Source organism: Triturus cristatus, chromosome 7 (assembly GCF_964204655.1).
Source record: "Triturus cristatus chromosome 7, aTriCri1.1, whole genome shotgun sequence".
In the NCBI taxonomy this organism is placed as follows: Eukaryota; Metazoa; Chordata; class Amphibia; order Caudata; family Salamandridae; genus Triturus; species Triturus cristatus.
In genome coordinates, this window is record NC_140590.1 from 1,092,246,161 (window position 1) to 1,092,273,995 (window position 27,835).

Below are 27,835 nucleotides of genomic sequence, written 5' to 3' on the forward strand. Positions count from 1 at the left end.
TGAGAACCATTTTCAAGATTAACTTTCTACTGTGAATGAGGGCTAAAGCAAACCATCTTAATTTTAATATTACGCCAAAGTCTCTTTCCTTATCAAGGATATTTAACATATCTGGAACACTCTCTCCGGGTTTCACACAGCATTAATATGACTGCAGCCAGCCCCTTTTCTCCATCAGGCCACAAACATTTATGAAAATGTTACCAGACTTGCAGGTCTAGTGGCTTGAATAATCTACTTACACTAAGTATAATGCCCTTCACCCCTAAACTCGTCTCAAATTGTGGGATCCTAGGCAAAACATGTATTTCAGACCTCCTGTAGATTTAAGGGTGGCAACCAGGGCTCCAGGGGGAGAAAGAAACCTGAATAGACAAGAGGAGGGTTTAGTATCTCACACTCCCATTGATGTCATGGCAATGATTCCCTGGCTGAACAGATTCCCAGATCACGCAGCGGCTAAATTACTTCAGGAGGGATTTTCTTGGGGTTTCAGGATTCCGCCAGGAGGGTACACAGGTAGGGTTGAGTGCAGGAACCAACTGTCTGTAAAGCATAACCCAGGGGTAGTGGCGGCAAAAATTAAAAAGAATTACGCCTGGGTAGGATAGCAGGACCATTTGATGAGGTGACAGTGCCCAACTTTGTTTGATCCCCACTTGGTGTTGTCCCTAAAAAGAGAAAGGCGAATATAGACTCATTCATAATCTCTCAGCCCCAAGGGGGGCATTCTGAATGATGCTATAGATGAGAAGGTATGCAGTGTAAAATATGCCTCTTTTGAGCAAGCGGTGGGGTTGCTTAGGGGCCTGGGTTCAGGGGCATTGATGGCCAAGTCTGACATAGAGTATGCATTTCGTTTTCTCCCTGTACACCAGGGGGATCACCGCCTTTTGGGGTTCAAGTTTTATGGGAAGTATTACATGGACAAATGCGTGCCCATGGGTTGTTCGATCTCATGTGCCTATTTCGAGACGTTCAGTTCCTTCTTGGAATGGGTAATGAGGCACGCAACCGGGCATCAGCAGGTCATGCACTACTTGGATGACTTTCTCTTCCTGGGCGCGGCTGGGTCTCAGAAGTGTGCGCGGGCATTGCAGGAATTTTGCGTGCTCATGCGGGCTTTTGTGGTCCCGCTGGCGCCGGGGAAGACAGTGGGGCGAGCTACTTGCTTAGAATTTCTGGGCATTGAAATAGACTCGGTGGAGGGTTGTTTCAGGCTCCCGAAAGAGAAGGTGTCAAATTTCAAGGCGGCACTAGGCGCGTGCCTGGCCAAAGAGAAGGTCTCTTTACAACAGCTTCAGGAAACAGTGGGCCAGTTGAATTTCGCATTGAGGGTGATACCAATGGCTCGCCCCTTTTCTCGTTCAATCGCGCAGGCTATGAAGGGCCTGCGGGAAAAACACCACAGCACTAGACTGTCGCTTGAGGTACGCCAGGGCATGCAGATATGGATGGCATTCCTGGAGGACTTCAACGGCAGGGTTGTGTGGTCCGGCCCCCCCCCCCACTACTTCAGCAGAGTTAGGTTTATGGACTGACGCTGCGGGGAGTGTTGGGCTTGGTGCCATCCTGGGAACCAAGTGGGTCACCCACAGGTGGCTAGACGAATGGGTTTACAGTGAGTTGACAACCAACATTGGTTTTCTGGAGCTGTTCCCCATATGGGTTGCATTAATGGTCTGGCCAGAACTTCTGTGTAACAAATCAGTGATATTCTGGTCAGACAACATGACGGTGGTGGAGTGTATTAATCAGCAATCGGCACGCTATAGGTTCATACTCTGCCTCTTGAAGGAGATTGTGTTGAGATGCTTGAAATTGAATGTTATATTCAGGGCAAAACATGTACCAGGTGTCCTTAATAATGCAGCTGATGCACTCTCTCGCCAAAAAATGCAGGTATTCAGGGAACATCTTCCATCAGCAGAGCCTACACTGATACACTTCCCATCAGCACTCTGGCAGATTGGTGCCCCAAATTACAGGACCTCGTGGCGGCTAGCTTAGCCCCCAAGACAAGGACAGCGTATGAAGGGGCATTTGGTTCATATTACACTTTCTTGGGGCGAGACTGGGAATCCAAATGGGCTCTAGAGAATAGTTTTACAGATTATCTTGGTAAACTGCATCAGGAGGGTCGCTTAGTCGCAACAGCTAACAGGCATAGGGCAGCTGTCTCCTTCTAAGCACAGGCAAAGGGAGTAAAAGACTCAACTACTAGCTTTGTGGTGCGGAAGGGTTTGAGGGGTTGGCGCCGTTTACAGGGCAGCATGGTTGACACTAGGAAACCAATAGGCTTGGGGAGGTTGACGGCATTATTGCCTGCATTGCATGACGTCTGTAGTTCAGACTGGGAGATACAATTGTTTAAAGCAGCTTTCACATTAGCCTTGTATGGTGCTTTGAGGCTGAGCGAGTTGGTTGCAGCCTCCAAGGCAGATAGGCAGGGGGGTATCCAATTCCTGAACACAACTATACAGGGAGACACATGGTGGGTGACAATTTTGAGATCAAAAACTGATCAGGGGGCATGGGGGGAGACTGTGGTACTGCACAGGGCGAGGGCCAATCCTTGCGGCCTGGTACACCATGTGGAGACTTGCATCAGGCAGCGAGGTGGATTGTTGGGTGAGTCGCTCTTATTACACGCTGATGGCACCCCCTTTAACCAAATACCAGTTCAGAAGAGTCATGGAGTCTATTACCAGGGTGGGCCTTGACCCGAAGGAATTTGGCACACACTCCTTTAGGATAGGCACAGCCACTGAGGCAATCACAAGGGGTCTGCATGTGAACAGTGTTAAAAGAATTGGGAGATGGTTACCCAATTCCAATTGCTACAAATGGTATGTGCGGGTACACATGTTGTAAAGTACCTAGAGCTTTTGCTGACATTGGGTTGTTTTTTCTGGTTTTGCAGTTTCTTCGCTATGTGACGCAGGCGCAGAACTCGCTTCGGGTCATCATCAAGATTCATCGGCGACTCATCGCGGCGTGAACAGTCAGGAACACAGGACGCGGTCAGGCAGGGTTTGGATTGTTGGTCATTCATATGTTAATCGTGCTAAACATGTCTTTTTTACAGGCAAGGGTAGAAGGGAGCTAGAACGCAAAGGTTTGTCCATTTCCTTCTTTGGGAGGGGGGGTCTCTGCCTCAGTCAGTTTCGGGGGTTCTTTGCAGAGTTGGTCGCCCAACATGCAGCACCACCAGCGGTGGTGATTCTTCATCTGGGGGGAAATGACCTTGCTAGACTGGGTTTGAGGGTCCTCCTGGAAGAGATCATCTCAGCAGCAGGTTGGGTATGGAGGGTGTGCCCTGACTGCACTGTAGTCTGGTCCCAGCTGATACCGCGGCTGCAGTGGCATGGGGGTGATTCCGTCAGGGCATTGAATCACTCGGTAAAGAGGATCAATACCAAGTTAGAAAAACTTTTCCGAACCACGCACTTACAGACCATCCCACATGGGACTATTTGGGGGGATGAATTGTACTTACAGGATGGGGTCCATTTGACTGAGGCAGGGAATACATTATGGTGTGATTATATCCTAGCTTGGTTGAAGGGCTTTGTGAGGTAGGGATGACCTTCAGGCAGGAGTTGTGGGGTGGCCAGATCGTCGGGAAACAATGCTGGCCTGTGGCGGTAAGGTCATGATCGGTGAGCAGCAATTTAAGGTCCTAGGCAGGGCGTCACCATCCACGGAGGAGGCAGCCCAGGGGGAGGGGCCACTGGTCCCTCCTAGAACTTCAGGGGCATGAATATCCGCTAGCTGCTAAAGATGCGGGGAAGGGAGTCACGCTTTCCTTAGGCTGGTAGCCACCCCGCACATACATCATGAAGTCAGCAAATGACGCAGAGTGTAAGGGCCCTCCTTGTTGGTTAAATGGAGTTCACGATGCCGGCGGGGTAGGCGGTCCCCTGTCGCGCATGTGCACCTGTAGGTAGGGCGTGGCTAGTAGGACTTGACACCGGTTAGCGACCTTGCCGTCGGGCCAGAAATGTTAGAATGCAAAATTCAGGCAGGATATTAGATTCGGATAGGAAACACGCTGTATTAGACTTTTGTTAAGGTTAGCCTTTGATATTTGTCTTCAATACTGTAGATCTAATGTTATGAATTTTGCGGTTCTTAACATATTTATGTAATGCTGATATTCATTCTTTATTGTTTTGTATAATAAATACGGCCGGGGGGTCCCTGACCCCCCGCCTTCCAAAGACAACTTGCCTATGTCAATCCTTCAAGGTGTGGTGTGGGAAGCTGGGAGGGGAGGGTAGCCAGTCGCGGACCATGTGTAAAGGGGGGCCGCTCGGCCCTCCCGCCCACATGGCGGTGCAGCACTCCCCCCCTCCCCCGGCCTCTCGGTGGTGGGGGTGCGTTGCGGGGCGATGACGCGCGCGGCGCGCCCCCACCACCGATAGGCTGATGCCTCCCCTGTGACCCGGAGGCAGCTGGACAGCTTCCGGGGCAGGAGGGCGGGTCGGCTGGGGGGCGGGCCGACTGGGCCGGCGACCCACTAGTGGCACAGCTCCTTAAGAGGCCCGAGGAGCAAGCTGGGCGCCCTCTTGCCCCTGGCTCGCTCCCCGCATACCTCGTGTGCCCCACGTTCGGGGCATTTAATTTTCCCCACCCACCAGCCCTAAAATACAAGCTACAAAACAATGCTAGTCGAAGGTACTATGTAAGTTGACTTAGGCCTTTTTTCCCGTTACATGTGTAGGAAGTTGACGTGATTGTATGGTTTTACATAGGCCCCCATTTTTCTCCTTGGTCATATCTGAACTTAGGCCTTTTTCCCGTTTTTTAGCTGTGATTGGTTGTGATCAAATATGGATGTTGTGTGTACTTAGGCCTTTTTCGCGTTATAGCTGTGATTATGTTGTCATTAAAAGTGTAATATTGTGTGTACTTAGGCCTTTTTTCCCATTAGTACAGCATGCTTTGTATTACTATGGTCTGGTTTTAGTTAGTGTAGTTGTCCTTTAGCGAGTTCTTTTCCCTTTTTACCTAGGTTCATCGTCGTATTTATTAGGGTTGGTCAGGCGGTAATGTCATGATCGGTGAGCAGCAATTTAAGGTCCTGGGGGGGCGTCACCATCCACGGAGGGGGCGGCCCAGGGGGAGGGGCCACTGGTCCCTCCTAGAACTTCAGGGGCAGGAATATCCGCTAGCTGCTTAAGATGCGGGGGAGGGAATCACGCTTTCCTTAGGCTGGTAGCCACCCCGCACATACATCATGACGTCAGCAAATGACGCAGAGTGTAAGGGCCCTCCTTGTTGGTTAAATGGAGTTCACGATGCCGGCGGGGTAGGCGGTCCCCTGTCGCACATGCGCACCTGTAGGTAAGGGCGTGGCTAGTAGGACTTGACACCGGTTAGCGACCTTGCCGTCGGGCCAGAAATGTTAGAATGCAAAATTCAGACAGGATGTTAGATTCGGATAGGAAACACGCTGTATTAGACTTTTGTTAAGGTTAGCCTTTGATATTTGTCTTCAATACTGTAGATCTAATGTTATGAATTTTGCGGTTCTTAACATATTGATGTAATGCTGATATTCATCCTTTATTGTTTTGTATAATAAATACGGCCGGAGGGTCCCTGACCCCCCGCCTTCCAAAGACAACTTGCCTATGTCAATCCTTCAAGGTGTGGTGTGGGAAGCTGGGAGGGGAGGGTAGCCAGTCACGGACCATGAAATAGACATTTCTGTTTACCTCAAGAGGAAAGGAGGGAACATTCGGAGCAATTTAGAGAACAACCATGTTTTAAGATGTAATTTGTGAAGACATTTGTGATATATGGCATGTTACTGGCAACTGTACTGCTCACTTTTTGAAACTGTTTACAAAACATGTATGTATGCACCAAACGTTTGCTTGAGTTTACACAGTAGTCCAGGCGAAGCACTTTTGAAAAAAACGTAACTGTGTCGGACTTTACCTAAATCTATATAAACATTTGTAAAGCTCACGTTCAACCCGAAGGGCATCTCGGAGCTGGGTGACAGATGAGCACTGATGCTTTCCAGACTGGCCGGCTCCATCACCCGCGGAATACTTGACTTTCAATAGCACTTATCGGTCAGGGTTCTTCCTCGTCTCTACTTTGCAAGCAAACATGTTAGCAAGTGCCTCTGTCGATGCTGCAGCGCCAATGCATGGATGGTGAAAGCGCCTCGTGTTCCTATCTTAGGCAATGTGAAGCGCATGACTTTTAATATGAAAATATAACGTTAGATTTTAATACTTTATGATACAGTGGCAATGCCTTCTTGGTTTTTGTGCTCACTTGTACTGTTTTCTACTTGCAAAAAAGCATTTAATGGTGGCGGTTGTGTTTTTTTGTTGTTGTTCAGCCCATTTTTAGAACCTACTTTAATTTTTCCCGCTCTAATTCATCATCCTGTTCCTATTCCTCTGGTAACAGCTGGATGTTTGAATTTCTTAGCAATAATATGGCAGTGTATATGCTTTTACCTTGCTGTCTACAGATATAATTGAACTATTACCTGTCATGCAGTTGTTATCATAGTGCACACTTGGTAAAAACATATTGTATTCGTATGACGTGCTACATATTGTCATGATCACAAAAGATTTTAATTTGAATATCTAGATTTTGATGAAAATAGGTGTGGTTAATGTCATTCTTTTCTGCATGGTACGGAGACAGTTTAAGCAGTGCCTCTTTTAAGTTTGCTGTTTTAATACACACGTGATAAAAGTGCCTCATCTTGCTTTAGGCACTGTATTTTATCATGAATTCATCTGCTTTATGCCAAGGTCATTATGTTAATCACTTCACTTTAAGAGCTATAACACAATGTTTGTTTTATTTGGCAGTTAGATTTACTCTACTTTAACTAACATATCCACTAATAAACAGTGTGACGGCCAGTCCTATTGGCTGTGCGGTGCAGTTTGAATGTGTTTCCTGGTGTGCAATTGGCTCAGAATCCCCCCAGTAGCTGTGCTAGTATTGTAAAGGTTCTCTGCTCAGTAAGTCCCCAAGTGACCCCAGCAATGTCTGTAGAGCTGAAACTGGCAGAAGAATTCCCGCCTCCACAAGGAACAGTGCTGAACAACCATGATGTGTTGGATGGTTTCTTACCACTGATAGTAATATTTTACAAAGTTTGCGTAAAAGTCCAACGTCCGCTCTCAAATGCAGTCTCTGGCTGCTCAGTCTATCCTCCTAGATCTAATAAATGATGGAGTCGAGACAGGGACTGTGATGCTCTTTCTACTTTATTGGAAAAGTGGCACAAGGAATAGCAGAATCACAAGAGGTTCCTAGAGAATAACGTGTTAAGTCGAAGAAAGAGAAATTGATCCCTTGTGTAGAAAGTTGGAAAGGGCCTGTTTCCACCAATCAGCGTTGTTGCAGAATTCATCAAGTAGCATGAAGACCAGGGGCAGTGCTACCCTGCAAGAGAGAAAAACAGACAATGGTGAATAACTTACTACTGTATGAATGAAATGCAAACCCCTCTAAGCAGATCACTGTAAAACCAACTGATGCAGTGATAGCAGACTTCTTTGTGCATGGTGTGTCAACATAAGCTGGCATAATTTTGCCCTTCATCAAGTTGATACATTAGACAGGGAATGACAGTTCAGAGGGGCATTTAACCGGATATCTTAGGGAATGTGTCCTGATCTGAAAATTAATATACCAGCCTTTGTATTTGTTTAGATTGATCGATGGCTTGTAGTGGTAGTGTGCATGCTGCCTACTGAAGAGATTGTCATTTTTAGTTCACGCTCTAGCCCTGTGAATGCACACCTGCAAATGAGTGAACTTTGGGTCGTGTGCACTTATGAAACCGGGTTCTTAGTGTGTTTGACTCAGTTCCCTAATAAACATCATCATTTAGGCTTAACCCAATTAAGGTCTCACACACTTACGGGGGGAGGGGAGCAAGCACTCGGTTTAACACACATGGAAGTTGCCTTGAGACTCTTCAGTCTATAAGTGGCTTTTTAAAGTGACAGCCCGCTCATAAAAGCGTGTGTTCAGTCCTTCGCAACATTTATGAACAGGGCAGTGTTCTGTCTGTCCCAGCCCTGAAGAGGTTATATTTATTCACAAAACGCCGCCTCACAGTGACACCTCTACCCTGCAGTTTTGCTTACATGAGGTGAGGAAAACGATTGGGCATGTCCAAGCCATATATTGTTCTTGCCTCTGAGCGATAGTCCGCTGTTGACAGCGGGGTGTGTAATCACCTAACATTTGCGTACTAAGATGGGAAGCTGTGTTATTCTCTGAATTAACCAAGCATCGGGGGTGCTGCCTATACGCTCCCTTTTCCCTTTGCTCTAGCCACCCTAGTCAAACACAGCTTCATTTATGATGACACCGTTGTTTCCAACAACAATTCGTGAGGCTCCTAGAGGACACCAATACAACATTGGATACATAAAGAGTATATTCACAAATCCTTTGCAAGATTACTAGAGTCTGTATGTGCACCCCTGCTCCTCAATTAGGTTTTTATTCATTGTAGCACCACATTGGGCAAGACAGTACCTATCATTGCATGTAGTCAGAATGTAGTGTCTTTTTCTGTTTTTCTGTCGTCCATATTTATGGGCAGAGTCTGGACCTATAACACACCGTCAGAGATTGAGCAATCAAGCTCACAGACGAAGAGTCGTAAGTCAATCTACCTACACACACTGAGCGATCCCCCCAAAAAGTCACTCTCACACTGATCCTGATGAAGACCCCCTGAACCACAAGGGCAACCTAGGGCAAAACAGGTCAACCAACCACTAGGTGCTCTGGATCACTAACACGTCAACTAAAGCTCAATTTTTATTCTTTTTTAATATTATTCCTTTCTGACTAATAAATTACTTCCTACCTGAACTGAGGTAAGTTTAACTCACACTTTTCACTATCTACCTATCACTTAAGGCTTCCTAAACCAAACAGTCTCCCTCCTGGTGGAGGACAACAGATTACCTGGAGAACCCAGGTGATTAAGACCCGATAATGACACTGCTCATCTAACTGAAGGAACGGGGTATAAACATAAACTGCACCCTTGACGGAGACATTTTGACTCTGGAAAACTGACACACGTGATTTATTCCCTTTGATTGTGACTTAACCACCCATTAAACAGCAGAACCCTGATGTTGTTGTGGTGGCCATTAAACAGTAACTTTATGGGGCACATGCATCAATGTAGACTTTTGCGGTTCCTTAATTGCGAATATTAAGGAATCGCAATTAAGCAATTGCAAAAGCCAATGCATGTAGGAATCGCTATGAAATTAGCGATTTCTAAACATTCCTTAATTGTGACTCGCAAATTGCGAGTCGCAAATAAGGAATGCCTTCCTATTCATGAATGGGAGATTGCATACGCAATTTGCGAGTACCAATGTTACTCGCAAATTGCGTGTGCAATTTCAAGGGTGCAAGGGAGTCAAAAGGACACCCTGTTGTACCCTGAAATTGACCTGTGCACACATGCTGCGCATACACATGCCCCAAAAGCATGTGTGAGTGTAACCTACAACTTTGAAAAAAGCACTTTAAGGCATTTTTAAAAGTTTTTGCAAATTAACATCAAGTACAAATTGATGGTAATTTGCGCCCCCATTTAGCAAATTTGCAATTTGCTATTCCATCATGCATTGCATTTAAGGAGTAGCAATTTGTGATTCCTTAAATGCAATCGCAATTTAAGAAATCTAAAAAAAATTGCGATTTCTCAAATTGTGAGAGGCTGACAGTTTAATGCATCGCAGAAGCCCTTATTGCGGATGCAAACGGACGATTTTTTGCGAATCGCACAGTTTGCGCTCGCAAAAATGGTTGATGTTGACGTTACATTATGGTATGGTATGTTATTTATTCTATGTATAGCATGTAGGTAACATCAAGTCAGCGCAAGTCACAAAAATTCATATGATGTTGAATTTATATAACATGGAATTTGTATAATGTCACGTGGTTTAATTTGTATAAAAGGTCACGTCACACCACTTGCCTGATGGCAATGATTATGCAAAATAGGAGGGGGGGCGGGCCGACTGGGCCGGCCACCCACTGGTGGCACAGCTCCTTAAGAGGCCCAAGGAGCAAGCTGGGCGCCCTCTTGCCCCTGGCTCGCTCCCCGCATACCTCGTGTGCCCCACGTTCGGGGCATTTAATTTTCCCCACCCACCAGCCCTAAAATACAAGCTACAAAACAATGCTAGTCGAAGGTACTATGTAAGTTGACTTAGGCCTTTTTTCCCGTTACATGTGTAGGAAGTTGACGTGATTGTATGGTTTTACATAGGCCCCCATTTTTCTCCTTGGTCATATCTGAACTTAGGCCTTTTTCCCGTTTTTGAGCTGTGATTGGTTGTGATCAAATATGGATGTTGTGTGTACTTAGGCCTTTTTCGCGTTATGGCTGTGATTATGTTGTCATTAAAAGTGTAATATTGTGTGTACTTAGGCCTTTTTTCCCATTAGTACAGCATGCTTTGTATTACTATGGTCTGGTTTTAGTTAGTGTAGTTGTCCTTTAGCGAGTTCTTTTCCCTTTTTCCCTAGGTTCATCGTCGTATTTATTAGGGTTGGTCAGGCGGTAATGTCATGATCGGTGAGCAGCAGTTTAAGGTCCTGGGGGGGCGTCACCATCCACGGAGGGGGCGGCCCAGGGGGAGGGGCCACTGGTCCCTCCTAGAACTTCAGGGGCAGGAATATCCGCTAGCTGCTTAAGATGCGGGGGAGGGAATCACGCTTTCCTTAGGCTGGTAGCCACCCCGCACATACATCATGACGTCAGCAAATGACGCAGAGTGTAAGGGCCCTCCTTGTTGGTTAAATGGTGTTCACGATGCCGGCGGGGTGGGCGGTCCCCTGTCGCACATGCGCACCTGTAGGTAAGGGCGTGGCTAGTAGGACTTGACACCGGTTAGCGACCTTGCCGTCGGGCCAGAAATGTTAGAATGCAAAATTCAGGCAGGATGTTAGATTCGGATAGGAAACACGCTGTATTAGACTTTTGTTAAGGTTAGCCTTTGATATTTGTCTTCAATACTGTAGATCTAATGTTATGAATGTTGCGGTTCTTAACATATTGATGTAATGCTGATATTCATCCTTTATTGTTTTGTATAATAAATACGGCCGGGGGGTCCCTGACCCCCCGCCTTCCAAAGACAACTTGCCTATGTCAATCCTTCAAGGTGTGGTGTGGGAAGCTGGGAGGGGAGGGTAGCCAGTCACGGACCATGAAATAGACATTTCTAAGTTTACCTCAAGAGGAAAGGAGGGAACATTCGGAGCAATTTAGAGAACAACCATGTTTTAAGATGTAATTTGTGAAGACATTTGTGATATATGGCATGTTACTGGCAACTGTACTGCTCACTTTTTGAAATTGTTTACAAAACATGTATGTATGCACCAAACGGTTGCTTGAGTTTACACAGTAGTCCAGGCGAAGCACTTTTGAAAAAAACGTAACTGTGTCGGACTTTACCTAAATCTATATAAACATTTGTAAAGCTCACGTTCAACCCGAAGGGCATCTCGGAGCTGGGTGACAGATGAGCACTGATGCTTTCCAGACTGGCCGGCTCCATCACCCGCGGAATACTTGACTTTCAATAGCACTTATCGGTCAGGGTTCTTCCTCGTCTCTACTTTGCAAGCAAACATGTTAGCAAGTGCCTCTGTCGATGCTGCAGCGCCAATGCATGGATGGTGAAAGCGCCTCGTGTTCCTATCTTAGGCAATGTGAAGCGCATGACTTTTAATATGAAAATATAACGTTAGATTTTAATACTTTATGATACAGTGGCAATGCCTTCTTGGTTTTTGTGCTCACTTGTACTGTTTTCTACTTGCAAAAAAGCATTTAATGGTGGCGGTTGTGTTTTTTTGTTGTTGTTCAGCCCATTTTTAGAACCTACTTTAATTTTTCCCGCTCTAATTCATCATCCTGTTCTTATTCCTCTGGTGACAGCTGGATGTTTGAATTTCTTAGCAATAATATGGCAGTGTATATGCTTTTACCTTGCTGTCTACAGATATAATTGAACTATTACCTGTCATGCAGTTGTTATCATAGTGCACACTTGGTAAAAACATATTGTATTCGTATGACGTGCTACATATTGTCATGATCACAAAAGATTTTAATTTGAATATCTAGATTTTGATGAAAATAGGTGTGGTAAATGTCATTCTTTTCTGCATGGTACGGAGACAGTTTAAGCAGTGCCTCTTTTAAGTTTGCTGTTTTAATACACACGTGATAAAAGTGCCTCATCTTGCTTTAGGCACTGTATTTTATCATGAATTCATCTGCTTTATGCCAAGGTCATTATGTTAATCACTTCACTTTAAGAGCTATAACACAATGTTTGTTTTATTTGGCAGTTAGATTTACTCTACTTTAACTAACATATCCACTAATAAACAGTGTGACGGCCAGTCCTATTGGCTGTGCGGTGCAGTTTGAATGTGTTTCCTGGTGTGCAATTGGCTCAGAATCCCCCCAGTAGCTGTGCTAGTATTGTAAAGGTTCTCTGCTCAGTAAGTCCCCAAGTGACCCCAGCAATGTCTGTAGAGCTGAAACTGGCAGAAGAATTCCCGCCTCCACAAGGAACAGTGCTGAACAACCATGATGTGTTGGATGGTTTCTTACCACTGATAGTAATATTTTACAAAGTTTGCGTAAAAGTCCAACGTCCGCTCTCAAATGCAGTCTCTGGCTGCTCAGTCTATCCTCCTAGATCTAATAAATGATGGAGTCGAGACAGGGACTGTGATGCTCTTTCTACTTTATTGGAAAAGTGGCACAAGGAATAGCAGAATCACAAGAGGTTCCTAGAGGATAACGTGTTAAGTCGAAGAAAGAGAAATTGATCCCTTGTGTAGAAAGTTGGAAAGGGCCTGTTTCCACCAATCAGCGTTGTTGCAGAATTCATCAAGTAGCATGAAAACCAGGGGCAGTGCTACCCTGCAAGAGAGAAAAACAAACAATGGTGAATAACTTACTACTGTATGAATGAAATGCAAACCCCTCTAAGCAGATCACTGTAAAACCAACTGATGCAGTGATAGCAGACTTCTTTGTGCATGGTGTGTCAACATAAGCTGGCATAATTTTGCCCTTCATCAAGTTGATACATTAGACAGGGAATGACAGTTCAGAGGGGCATTTAACCGGATATCTTAGGGAATGTGTCCTGATCTGAAAATTAATATACCAGCCTTTGTATTTGTTTAGATTGATCGATGGCTTGTAGTGGTAGTGTGCATGCTGCCTACTGAAGAGATTGTCATTTTTAGTTCACGCTCTAGCCCTGTGAATGCACACCTGCAAATGAGTGAACTTTGGGTCGTGTGCACTTATGAAACCGGGTTCTTAGTGTGTTTGACTCAGTTCCCTAATAAACATCATCATTTAGGCTTAACCCAATTAAGGTCGCACACACTTACGGGGGGAGGGGAGCAAGCACTCGGTTTAACACACATGGAAGTTGCCTTGAGACTCTTCAGTCTATAAGTGGCTTTTTAAAGTGACAGCCCGCTCATAAAAGCGTGTGTTCAGTCCTTCGCAACATTTATGAACAGGGCAGTGTTCTGTCTGTCCCAGCCCTGAAGAGGTTATATTTATTCACAAAACGCCGCCTCACAGTGACACCTCTACCCTGCAGTTTTGCTTACATGAGGTGAGGAAAACGATTGGGCATGTCCAAGCCATATATTGTTCTTGCCTCTGAGCGATAGTCCGCTGTTGACAGCGAGGTGTGTAATCACCTAACATTTGCGTACTAAGATGGGAAGCTGTGTTATTCTCTGAATTAACCAAGCATCGGGGGTGCTGCCTATACGCTCCCTTTTCCCTTTGCTCTAGCCACCCTAGTCAAACACAGCTTCATTTATGATGACACCGTTGTTTCCAACAACAATTCGTGAGGCTCCTAGAGGACACCAATACAACATTGGATACATAAAGAGTATATTCACAAATCCTTTGCAAGGTTACTAGAGTCTGTATGTGCACCCCTGCTCCTCAATTAGGTTTTTATTCATTGTAGCACCACATTGGGCAAGACAGTACCTATCATTGCATGTAGTCAGAATGTAGTGTCTTTTTCTGTTTTTCTGTCGTCCATATTTATGGGCAGAGTCTGGACCTATAACACACCGTCAGAGATTGAGCAATCAAGCTCACAGACGAAGAGTCGTAAGTCAATCTACCTACACACACTGAGCGATCCCCCCAAAAAGTCACTCTCACACTGATCCTGATGAAGACCCCCTGAACCACAAGGGCGACCTAGGGCAAAACAGGTCAACCAACCAGTAGGTGCTCTGGATCACTAACACGTCAACTAAAGCTCAATTTTTATTCTTTTTTAATATTATTCCTTTCTGACTAATAAAATACTTCCTACCTGAACTGAGGTAAGTTTAACTCACACTTTTCACTATCTACCTATCACTTAAGGCTTCCTAAACCAAACAGTCTCCCTCCTGGTGGAGGACAACAGATTACCTGGAGAACCCAGGTGATTAAGACCCGATAATGACACTGCTCATCTAACTGAAGGAACGGGGTATAAACATAAACTGCACCCTTGACGGAGACATTTTGACTCTGGAAAACTGACACACGTGATTTATTCCCTTTGATTGTGACTTAACCACCCATTAAACAGCAGAACCCTGATGTTGTTGTGGTGGCCATTAAACAGTAACTTTATGGGGCACATGCATCAATGTAGACTTTTGCGGTTCCTTAATTGCGAATATTAAGGAATCTCAATTAAGCAATTGCAAAAGCCAATGCATGTAGGAATCGCTATGAAATTAGCGATTTCTAAACATTCCTTAATTGTGACTCGCAAATTGCGAGTCGCAAATAAGGAATGCCTTACTATTCATGAATGGGAGATTGCATACGCAATTTGCGAGTACCAATGTTACTCGCAAATTGCGTGTGCAATTTCAAGGGTGCAAGGGAGTCAAAAGGACACCCTGTTGCACCCTGAAATTGACCTGTGCACACATGCTGCGCATACACATGCCCCAAAAGCATGTGTGAGTGTAACCTACAACTTTGAAAAAAGCACTTTAAGGCATTTTTAAAAGTTTTTGCAAATTACCATCAAGTACAAATTGATGGTAATTTGCGCCCCCATTTAGCAAATTTGCAATTTGCTATTCCATCATGCATTGCATTTAAGGAGTAGCAATTTGTGATTCCTTAAATGCAATCGCAATTTAAGAAATCTAAAAAAAATTGCGATTTCTCAAATTGTGAGAGGCTGACAGTTTAATGCATCGCAGAAGCCCTTATTGCGGATGCAAACGGACGATTTTTTGCGAATCGCACAGTTTGCGCTCGCAAAAATGGTTGATGTTGACGTTACATTATGGTATGGTATGTTATTTATTCTATGTATAGCATGTAGGTAACATCAAGTCAGCGCAAGTCACAAAAATTCATATGATGTTGAATTTATATAACATGGAATTTGTATAATGTCACGTGGTTTAATTTGTATAAAAGGTCACGTCACACCACTTGCCTGATGGCAATGATTATGCAAAATAGGAGGGGGGGCGGGCCGACTGGGCCGGCGACCCACTGGTGGCACAGCTCCTTAAGAGGCCCGAGGAGCAAGCTGGGCGCCCTCTTGCCCCTGGCTCGCTCCCCGCATACCTCGTGTGCCCCACGTTCGGGGCATTTAATTTTCCCCACCCACCAGCCCTAAAATACAAGCTACAAAACAATGCTAGTCGAAGGTACTATGTAAGTTGACTTAGGCCTTTTTTCCCGTTACATGTGTAGGAAGTTGACGTGATTGTATGGTTTTACATAGGCCCCCATTTTTCTCCTTGGTCATATCTGAACTTAGGCCTTTTTCCCGTTTTTTAGCTGTGATTGGTTGTGATCAAATATGTATGTTGTGTGTACTTAGGCCTTTTTCGCGTTATAGCTGTGATTATGTTGTCATTAAAAGTGTAATATTGTGTGTACTTCGGCCTTTTTTCCCATTAGTACAGCATGCTTTGTATTACTATGGTCTGGTTTTAGTTAGTGTAGTTGTCCTTTAGCGAGTTCTTTTCCCTTTTTCCCTAGGTTCATCGTCGTATTTATTAGGGTTGGTCAGGCGGTAATGTCATGATCGGTGAGCAGCAATTTAAGGTCCTGGGGGGGCGTCACCATCCACGGAGGGGGCGGCCCAGGGGGAGGGGCCACTGGTCCCTCCTAGAACTTCAGGGGCAGGAATATCCGCTAGCTGCTTAAGATGCGGGGGAGGGAATCACGCTTTCCTTAGGCTGGTAGCCACCCCGCACATACATCATGACGTCAGCAAATGACGCAGAGTGTAAGGGCCCTCCTTGTTGGTTAAATGGAGTTCGCGATGCCGGCGGGGTAGGCGGTCCCCTGTCGCACATGCGCACCTGTAGGTAAGGGCGTGGCTAGTAGGACTTGACACCGGTTAGCGACCTTGCCGTCGGGCCAGAAATGTTAGAACGCAAAATTCAGGCAGGATGTTAGATTCGGATAGGAAACACGCTGTATTAGACTTTTGTTAAGGTTAGCCTTTGATATTTGTCTTCAATACTGTAGATCTAATGTTATGAATTTTGCGGTTCTTAACATATTGATGTAATGCTGATATTCATCCTTTATTGTTTTGTATAATAAATACGGCCGGGGGGTCCCTGACCCCCCGCCTTCCAAAGACAACTTGCCTATGTCAATCCTTCAAGGTGTGGTGTGGGAAGCTGGGAGGGGAGGGTAGCCAGTCACGGACCATGAAATAGACATTTCTAAGTTTACCTCAAGAGGAAAGGAGGGAACATTCGGAGCAATTTAGAGAACAACCATGTTTTAAGATGTAATTTGTGAAGACATTTGTGATATATGGCATGTTACTGGCAACTGTACTGCTCACTTTTTGAAACTGTTTACAAAACATGTATGTATGCACCAAACGTTTGCTTGAGTTTACACAGTAGTCCAGGCGAAGCACTTTTGAAAAAAACGTAACTGTGTCGGACTTTACCTAAATCTATATAAACATTTGTAAAGCTCACGTTCAACCCGAAGGGCATCTCGGAGCTGGGTGACAGATGAGCATTGATGCTTTCCAGACTGGCCGGCTCCATCACCCGCGGAATGCTTGACTTTCAATAGCACTTATCGGTCAGGGTTCTTCCTCGTCTCTACTTTGCAAGCAAACATGTTAGCAAGTGCCTCTGTCGATGCTGCAGCGCCAATGCATGGATGGTGAAAGCGCCTCGTGTTCCTATCTTAGGCAATGTGAAGCGCATGACTTTTAATATGAAAATATAACGTTAGATTTTAATACTTTATGATACAGTGGCAATGCCTTCTTGGTTTTTGTGCTCACTTGTACTGTTTTCTACTTGCAAAAAAGCATTTAATGGTGGCGGTTGTGTTTTTTTGTTGTTGTTCAGCCCATTTTTAGAACCTACTTTAATTTTTCCCGCTCTAATTCATCATCCTGTTCTTATTCCTCTGGTAACAGCTGGATGTTTGAATTTCTTAGCAATAATATGGCAGTGTATATGCTTTTACCTTGCTGTCTACAGATATAATTGAACTATTACCTGTCATGCAGTTGTTATCATAGTGCACACTTGGTAAAAACATATTGTATTCGTATGACGTGCTACATATTGTCATGATCACAAAAGATTTTAATTTGAATATCTAGATTTTGATGAAAATAGGTGTGGTTAATGTCATTCTTTTCTGCATGGTACGGAGACAGTTTAAGCAGTGCCTCTTTTAAGTTTGCTGTTTTAATACACACGTGATAAAAGTGCCTCATCTTGCTTTAGGCACTGTATTTTATCATGAATTCATCTGCTTTATGCCAAGGTCATTATGTTAATCACTTCACTTTAAGAGCTATAACACAATGTTTGTTTTATTTGGCAGTTAGATTTACTCTACTTTAACTAACATATCCACTAATAAACAGTGTGACGGCCAGTCCTATTGGCTGTGCGGTGCAGTTTGAATGTGTTTCCTGGTGTGCAATTGGCTCAGAATCCCCCCAGTAGCTGTGCTAGTATTGTAAAGGTTCTCTGCTCAGTAAGTCCCCAAGTGACCCCAGCAATGTCTGTAGAGCTGAAACTGGCAGAAGAATTCCCGCCTCCACAAGGAACAGTGCTGAACAACCATGATGTGTTGGATGGTTTCTTACCACTGATAGTAATATTTTACAAAGTTTGCGTAAAAGTCCAACGTCCGCTCTCAAATGCAGTCTCTGGCTGCTCAGTCTATCCTCCTAGATCTAATAAATGATGGAGTCGAGACAGGGACTGTGATGCTCTTTCTACTTTATTGGAAAAGTGGCACAAGGAATAGCAGAATCACAAGAGGTTCCTAGAGAATAACGTGTTAAGTCGAAGAAAGAGAAATTGATCCCTTGTGTAGAAAGTTGGAAAGGGCCTGTTTCCACCAATCAGCGTTGTTGCAGAATTCATCAAGTAGCATGAAGACCAGGGGCAGTGCTACCCTGCAAGAGAGAAAAACAGACAATGGTGAAAAACTTACTACTGTATGAATGAAATGCAAACCCCTCTAAGCAGATCACTGTAAAACCAACTGATGCAGTGATAGCAGACTTCTTTGTGCATGGTGTGTCAACATAAGCTGGCATAATTTTGCCCTTCATCAAGTTGATACATTAGACAGGGAATGACAGTTCAGAGGGGCATTTAACCGGATATCTTAGGAAATGTGTCCTGATCTGAAAATTAATATACCAGCCTTTGTATTTGTTTAGATTGATCGATGGCTTGTAGTGGTAGTGCGCATGCTGCCTACTGAAGAGATTGTCATTTTTAGTTCACGCTCTAGCCCTGTGAATGCACACCTGCAAATGAGTGAACTTTGGGTCGTGTGCACTTATGAAACCGGGTTCTTAGTGTGTTTGACTCAGTTCCCTAATAAACATCATCATTTAGGCTTAACCCAATTAAGGTCGCACACACTTACGGGGGGAGGGGAGCAAGCACTCGGTTTAACACACATGGAAGTTGCCTTGAGACTCTTCAGTCTATAAGTGGCTTTTTAAAGTGACAGCCCGCTCATAAAAGCGTGTGTTCAGTCCTTCGCAACATTTATGAACAGGGCAGTGTTCTGTCTGTCCCAGCCCTGAAGAGGTTATATTTATTCACAAAACGCCGCCTCACAGTGACACCTCTACCCTGCAGTTTTGCTTACATGAGGTGAGGAAAACGATTGGGCATGTCCAAGCCATATATTGTTCTTGCCTCTGAGCGATAGTCCGCTGTTGACAGCGGGGTGTGTAATCACCTAACATTTGCGTACTAAGATGGGAAGCTGTGTTATTCTCTGAATTAACCAAGCATCGGGGGTGCTGCCTATACGCTCCCTTTTCCCTTTGCTCTAGCCACCCTAGTCAAACACAGCTTCATTTATGATGACACCGTTGTTTCCAACAACAATTTGTGAGGCTCCTAGAGGACACCAATACAACATTGGATACATAAAGAGTATATTCACAAATCCTTTGCAAGATTACTAGAGTCTGTATGTGCACCCCTGCTCCTTAGTTAGGTTTTTATTCATTGTAGCACCACATTGGGCAAGACAGTACCTATCATTGCATGTAGTCAGAATGTAGTGTCTTTTTCTGTTTTTCTGTCGTCCATATTTATGGGCAGAGTCTGGACCTATAACACACCGTCAGAGATTGAGCAATCAAGCTCACAGACGAAGAGTCGTAAGTCAATCTACCTACACACACTGAGCGATCCCCCCAAAAAGTCACTCTCACACTGATCCTGATGAAGACCCCCTGAACCACAAGGGCGACCTAGGGCAAAACAGGTCAACCAACCACTAGGTGCTCTGGATCACTAACACGTCAACTAAAGCTCAATTTTTATTCTTTTTTAATATTATTCCTTTCTGACTAATAAAATACTTCCTACCTGAACTGAGGTAAGTTTAACTCACACTTTTCACTATCTACCTATCACTTAAGGCTTCCTAAACCAAACAGTCTCCCTCCTGGTGGAGGACAACAGATTACCTGGAGAACCCAGGTGATTAAGACCCGATAATGACACTGCTCATCTAACTGAAGGAACGGGGTATAAACATAAACTGCACCCTTGACGGAGACATTTTGACTCTGGAAAACTGACACACGTGATTTATTCCCTTTGATTGTGACTTAACCACCCATTAAACAGCAGAACCCTGATGTTGTTGTGGTGGCCATTAAACAGTAACTTTATGGGGCACATGCATCAATGTAGACTTTTGCGGTTCCTTAATTGCGAATATTAAGGAATCGCAATTAAGCAATTGCAAAAGCCAATGCATGTAGGAATCGCTATGAAATTAGCGATTTCTAAACATTCCTTAATTGTGACTCGCAAATTGCGAGTCGCAAATAAGGAATGCCTTCCTATTCATGAATGGGAGATTGCATACGCAATTTGCGAGTACCAATGTTACTCGCAAATTGCGTGTGCAATTTCAAGGGTGCAAGGGAGTCAAAAGGACACCCTGTTGCACCCTGAAATTGACCTGTGCACACATGCTGCGCATACACATGCCCCAAAAGCATGTGTGAGTGTAACCTACAACTTTGAAAAAAGCACTTTAAGGCATTTTTAAAAGTTTTTGCAAATTACCATCAAGTACAAATTGATGGTAATTTGCGCCCCCATTTAGCAAATTTGCAATTTGCTATTCCATCATGCATTGCATTTAAGGATTAGCAATTTGTGATTCCTTAAATGCAATCGCAATTTAAGAAATCTAAAAAAAATTGCGATTTCTCAAATTGTGAGAGGCTGACAGTTTAATGCATCGCAGAAGCCCTTATTGCGGATGCAAACGGACGATTTTTTGCGAATCGCACAGTTTGCGCTCGCAAAAATGGTTGATGTTGACGTTACATTATGGTATGGTATGTTATTTATTCTATGTATAGCATGTAGGTAACATCAAGTCAGCGCAAGTCACAAAAATTCATATGATGTTGAATTTATATAACATGGAATTTGTATAATGTCACGTGGTTTAATTTGTATAAAAGGTCACGTCACACCACTTGCCTGATGGCAATGATTATGCAAAATAGGAGATGTCACGACTTGGAACCATTTCTAGCAGGTATAAACAATTTTGTTTTAATTTGATGTTTATTGAACATTTGAAATGATTTATTATTCATTTAGAACAGTGTATATATGTTGTTGTCTTTTTTTATTTTATTGGATGTTTTTAAATATCTGAACAAACTAATTTATTCTGATCAATTTTCTAACAAGACCTAGGCACACAACTAGATAATAAACAGTATGTAATATTATTACAACAATTTGATTCAATCAAGAACGATCCATAATCATGCTGCAGTAGTGTTGCTGTTTCATTAATGCGATTTTCATTAAGCCACAACAGAAACCAGCCAACCCGTGTTTCGTCGCATGTGGAAAGCAATTCCGCGACTTCCTCAGGGCTGAATATTGAAGTCTAAATCTTTGTATTCGCATTGCCGGTGATAATTCCAACCCGACTGGGCCTAAGCAGTATCTGTGCACAGTTAATCTTGAAGGAACGCCGGGCTGCCGGTTCAGAGGTTCTCCGGCATGCCACAGCAGTGTTCTTTAATATGACCAAAGAAGATAGATGTTGACCGCGCTGCTGGTGAAATAGCTCACAGGCTAGCTAGAAAAAAGTCCCAAGGTGCTGGACTCAAGAATTATTATAGTGACCAATGGTGGTGAATTTCGTTAGGTTGAGGGGGAACGTGATTAAAACTGAGATCGCGTCTTTAGGGTAATCCGAAGCGTGTATGCTGTCAACTCCTCACGGCAGTCATCTGTGTTCCGGGTAGTGGACTATATTTGATCTGATCAATGTCTGATGTGAAAGAGTGGTGAAACTCGATTAGTTCATTTAAATTGCCCTGAGATTGGTTAGAGAAATGCTTGCAATCTTTATATTGGCAGTCAGGCCCAAAACAAGATGACTGCTCTTTCTGATGTGACTACCGCAGCCATTCAAACTCAGTTAGCCAGCTCTATGCCTGGGGTCACTGAAAACCACACTGACAGTTCTGAACAGTATCATACAGCCACGGCCCGTGCAGGGCGTGTTGGTGGGGCGGTGACGTGGTGCAGAGGAGGGGCAGGGTGGGGGGTTGCAAAATGCGGCATATGGCCGATTTCAGGTAAGTTACGAAAACATTTAATAAAACGAATTTCGTTGCGCGCGCTGCATCGCATTGCTGGTATCATAGTTGTGTTTTTCTCATCTCAACCACATTTGGCTGGTGTTAACCTCCAGTTGACAACCAGTTTTTGACCAAATTAAGCCTTTCATCTTTCTCTGCTATATACATCAGAAGTTTTGGTCCTATGGAGAAAGGAGCAGTCTATACATTACTTGTGGAATATAGCTAATTTTCACAGCTTTCTGCAAATGCTAAAGGCAAACCTTTCCATACCATCTGGGCACTTACAAACTGGGACACTTACTAGTTGTGAAAAGAGGCATATATGTTGTAGTTCTGAAACATGTCGACTCTGCCTCTTTATGGATGAGTGAAAATGCACTCTATTAATCCTTTGGGTGGTGTACAAAGGCAACAATAAAATTAAATATAATGATACCCCAAACAATTTTGTCCTTACCAACACCACCCGCTTTACTACAGTATTTTGCAGGATAATCTAAACTAGATAATGTTGGTGGGTCACTGATATTATGTTGCTCTCACAGCCATAGATCACCACACCTTAACATATAGACGGTATCCATCATTTATTTTAGTTGCACTTTCAACTTTGGGTTGAGCTAAAGGTGGCTTCAGCATTTGCACTGTGTTGCTGCACACTCTTTCCTAAAGTTGGACTTGTGAGTATTAACAAAAACAGTATACTATATTAAAAATTACCATTGGAAAAATGATCTTGCATGACAACTTTCACAGCAATTATTTTAGAACTTCTCAATGTATCCATTTTATACAGCTGTCAGACGTGTCTGGCATAGACATAAGGTTGGCCGGGTGCGTAATAATACTGTGCTAATGATTTGTTTTTGTTAGCTGATGATTTCAATGCCAACATTTCTGGCCTGCTGTGCTGTGATTCCATCTACTGAGGAAGGATGAGAGTGGAACATACTGGCAACCTGATTAAACAACAGAATACATCACCAAGAAAGGTTTATGATGGACTTTATAGATGTGTTTGATATGATTATTTAATTTAAAAGTAAGAGGCATGTTGAGTGTCCTTTAATAGTCTCTGTGGACAAGATTGACAGAATTAACTCTTCAAAATAATTTCCCACTGTATCAATGAACATAACCTTCTGGCAGTCTGCTTCTAACTTCCACATTCACCCCCATGCTGATTTACCTTTCCCAAAAATTGAAATAATTATTTGATGTGGCAGAAAGTTATAATGGGAACATAAAGATATGTTCCTAGTAACCTAAAATGTTGACAGGGTATATTCTTGATATAATAAACACCTTCCTTGATGAAGGTGTAAAGGAATTTAGTACATTGTAGTCTTGTGTTATTTCTTATAAATCCCCAGTCTCTGCTTTGGAGTTGTTTTTCTTTTAGACAAACTTGGAACCTCAACCTTGCTTGAATGTGGATATATATACACACTGTGCTAAGAATAACAAGAGTGGGAGATTTGATTTTTTCCTGGATCTCACTCCTGTACTTTATCCCCAGCGCCAGAAACAAAAATAATGGGGCTTTTCCTCAAGTGTATATTATGCTGCAAGAAACTCACCATTGTTGCTCACTGTCCGCACTTTTATGCATTAGCTACAGACCGGGTCAGATTAGGACCAAAAAGAGGCCCGGGCAACAAAATAAAAGTGACACGCAAAGCGAATCAGATAGATAAAATATAGTGCCACCTTTGGAAATCATGCCAGTTTTGAACTTGTAACGTCATGCTGTATGGGTATTTTGCAAGGTATTGGACACTGCATGCATTTGTGTTTGCTATGGGAAATGTTTGTGGTAATATTAGGGACTATAACGTAAAATCCAACACACAGGGCCATAAAACAGGCCCACAAACAGCTACACAGCCTGCCCACATGCTGATCTGTCAATAGGTCAGTCTGACACTGGCAACAGAGCCACTAGTGTGTGCATTAAAATAACACAACTCGCAAAGACTATATGACGTTACAATGCAAACAATTAAAATGCATACTTTTACAACGTGGTCTTTACATCGCAACTACCATTACATTGCATGATTTTACAATCCCTATGATTACAATGCATTTTTAGAAATTAGATTCACAATGCATTCCATTACAATGCATACCATTACAACACATACCATTAATACTTTTAGGGTAACAGTAGGGTAATTGTTAGATAGTGTAAGGGTAAAAATTACTATTCTCACTCCAGTGAGTGCAACAGTAGGGTAAGTGTTGGATAGTGTAGAGGCAAAACTTACTATTCCCATGTAGCCCAAAACCCATACCTACCCTAAAACAACAAAATTCTCCATTACTTACCTTAAAATGCATTGTAATGGCATGCATTGTAATGGTATGCATTGTAATGGCATGTGTTGTAGTGACATGTGTTGTAATGTCTGCGCTGTAATGCATGCAATGTAAATGCAGATTCACTGTAAAGGTAGTGCATTGTAATGACTGTGTTATAATGGTTGTTTCCCCTCTCAAAATGTGCATCAACATTTCTCTCTAGGCAGATTACATTTTGTTATAGTTGGTGTCACCAGGTGCGGGTAACTCATGGTGTCACCCCCTCACGACTTCCGCATGGACCTCCTCCGCTCCGAGTCCGTCAGTGGACACAGTTGGCAAATAACGGGACCATACAGAATCCTTAGTAACGTTTGTAAATGTAGGTCCTATATTTACAAAATGTGCCTGTTAACAACAGTGTGATAATGACTCATTAATCAGGTTGTACAGTGGGCTGCCTGCTGGTCAACAGTTTATTGGAATTTATAATATCATAGGTATGGTACTTTGTACTGGTGTGATGTTCCCACTATCCAGCAACACTATATATCAGTGGTCGAAGTGGAGGTAAAAAAGTAGGGGAACTGTGGGTGGAGAATCAGAGGGCGGGAATAATCCAAGGATTGGATCAGTGGGCGGAGCCCTAGGTGTGGCCAGAATGCGCAAACATCCCAATTTTTTTTATTTGTTTGGTTTCACTGCCCAGTTTTATCAACCAATGGATACACATGAATATTTAACGTATTAATGAGTTATTGACAGTAAAACGTATTCACAAAGTGGGATATGCTTTGAATCACAGAATGTCCCCAAATACGATAAAATGTGGAAGCACAAGCCATTTGTGTCCGAGCCATGGAGTTTCTGTCATCAGCACTTCTCCCTTTTCCAAAACAGCAGTTCAAACATGAATGGCTAACAATCCTAGTTTGCAAATGTTTTCTAAATAATAATGGCTCTTCCATATTTACCTCATAATGCAAGATCTGCTGCATGATCTGACCATTTAAACTAATAAATTGTTTGTAGCTCAAACGTATCAAAAGTTAATAAAAAATGTGACTTGTGTTGCTGCGGAGTAAATGACAGTTAATAGCTCACTGTTCTATGTTAGGATTTTTACTTATAAACTGCAAGTAACAAAAGGATCTCTCTGACAAAAGCAGTAGCCCACTGGCCTATTTACATTATGTGCACTTTGTGATCTGCATGGTACATGTTCTTTGCAGCAGGTACATTAACCCTCTGAGCTACCTTTCCATGAGCCAAATCTTCCATTAGACAAAATTCCGATCTCTCTCTAGGAAGAACATTAATAACCAGAGTCATCATGACATTTTTATTGTTACTGAAAATTGCTGGAGGCCAGGAAGGAGGCAGCAAGCGCCTTTAAAACCATAACAGACTTGCAAAAATGATGCCTCCATCTAAAGTCAGCACCTGGTGCGGTCACACCAGTTGCACCGCCCTAGAGCTGGCCCTTCTCAAGGGTCCTGTGATCTCAGTGACAGGGTCATTGTTGTTCTAGGGTGTGCTGCTTCACAGGCCTGCCCGCAAGACTGGAGGTGAACTTCAGTATGAATAGTGGTGGACAAGCCTTGAAGGTTAACCTACACTTGTCATGCTAGGGTCCACCTTCTGGTGCTACGATACCAGGGATTCTAATGTCTTGCGAAGCCTTCTAAGGTCTAGCATGAGATAGTGCTCTCTCAGGAGAGTGGCCTAGTGGACTGGTTATTAAGGCTGAACCTGGTTCCCCAGTTCCAAATTCAGCAGCTCTGGCCATAGTGCCACATCCTCTCCCCCACTGAACACCATACTGCCCCACTGAGAAAATCTCAGACTGCCTTCAACTACAACCCAATTGTTGCCAGCTATAAACACCTGGATGCGGTTCAATTTAAATTACGCACTGGGCAAGAGCAATATGTGGCCTACAAGTAAAAAGTGACAGCATCCTGGAAAAAGCAAACAATCATAGGGAATGCAAAATTTTGCAAACCATGTGAAATGTAAGCAGGAACAACATGGTTACCTTAACGTTTTTACACTCACTGTTCACAAATCAGTGAGTGCTTTTGCCTGATAAGTTAAGGTCATAACAACAGGGCCCTGAATGGACCTATTTCAATGACCATTGCTTATATCCTTACAAAACGTAAGCAGTATGGTAAAAAAAGACAACATCCCTAGATGCAGAGCAGCAGTACAAATTTTGTTTTTCAATCGTCACATTGCAGTACCTCCAGGATTGGTGCACTAGTTCCAAGCCCTGGGAAAACAAAGCCAAGACAACAAAAATAGCGCTTCACTGCAAACTCTGTAAAAGTGGCGCTAATGTGTTCGGGTGTGTATAAAATCAATCTGGCCAGTTTGCTACCACTCTGTCTTACTTTATTTAGTTATTTATTTTTCATATTTTTAAACTTTTATTCCCGATGCTGCACTTTGGAATTAAATGTCAGAAAAATACGACATTGATTTTCCAGCAAAAGTGATTTTCTTTTTTGGATCCATTTCACAGGGTAGCAAATAAAAGAAAGGAGAGGAAAGAGAGTGAGAACCCCGTCTTGCAGCCACTGTTTCAGTAAGAGAAGAACTGCCGGGCAAGCAGGCGAGAGGCCTCAGCTTTTTCACAAAGCTGCTGTTCCTGAAAGTCGTCTTCGCAGGCCTTCCGACAGCTCAAAAGATGGGCCCACAATTCGGTGATCAGAGGCAGGCAACCTCGCTCCACACTGCCTTCGCCCTCCCCCTGCCCCCTGCTGGGTGTCACCCCATGTGAGGGTGTCACCCGGTGCGGTCCGCACCCCCCGCACCCCCATAGTGACACCGCTGAGAACATCTAAATGCATTGGCAGGATTAAGAGCTAACTTGATGAAGCACTTGACAAGCTGACTGAGTAAGGTGACCAATGGATCAGCCTCGCTGGTCTCGTATCGTCAATATTAGGATGGTAGTACTAGGTTCTTTTAGTGTTTTGATAACTTGAGGTCTTTAGTAATAAAACTGATATGGGCAGGAGAACATTCCTGGGAAAAATGGAGTACACTCATTCTGCATTATTTAGACGGGTGATTTGGGGGGGCGTGTACAAGATGGCGAACGGGATGGTCACTTAGACGCGGGGGAGGAGTATGTTTTGTGACAGGAGGGTGGCCACTAGATGGCAGGCTGGAACCAATGAAGGAACCGGTTGATGGTTGGCCGGGACCACGATGATACTGAGGCATCCGGCTGTGCCCAGCCACACTGTAAAGAGGAGGAGATCCAGGTGGAG

General features: G+C 43.7%; 1 protein-coding gene across 1 annotated transcript in view; it reads right to left on the reverse strand.

The window, feature by feature from the left end:
* Positions 1-18,346: 18,346 nt before the first annotated feature.
* The window catches only part of LOC146811146 (uncharacterized), a 206,484-nt gene continuing 196,995 nt past the window's right edge, over positions 18,347-27,835 (reverse strand). The window contains exon 9 of the mRNA XM_085618212.1: positions 18,347-18,542. The gene's annotated coding sequence lies outside the window, so the exon portion shown is untranslated. The remainder of the gene's footprint in view (positions 18,543-27,835) is intronic.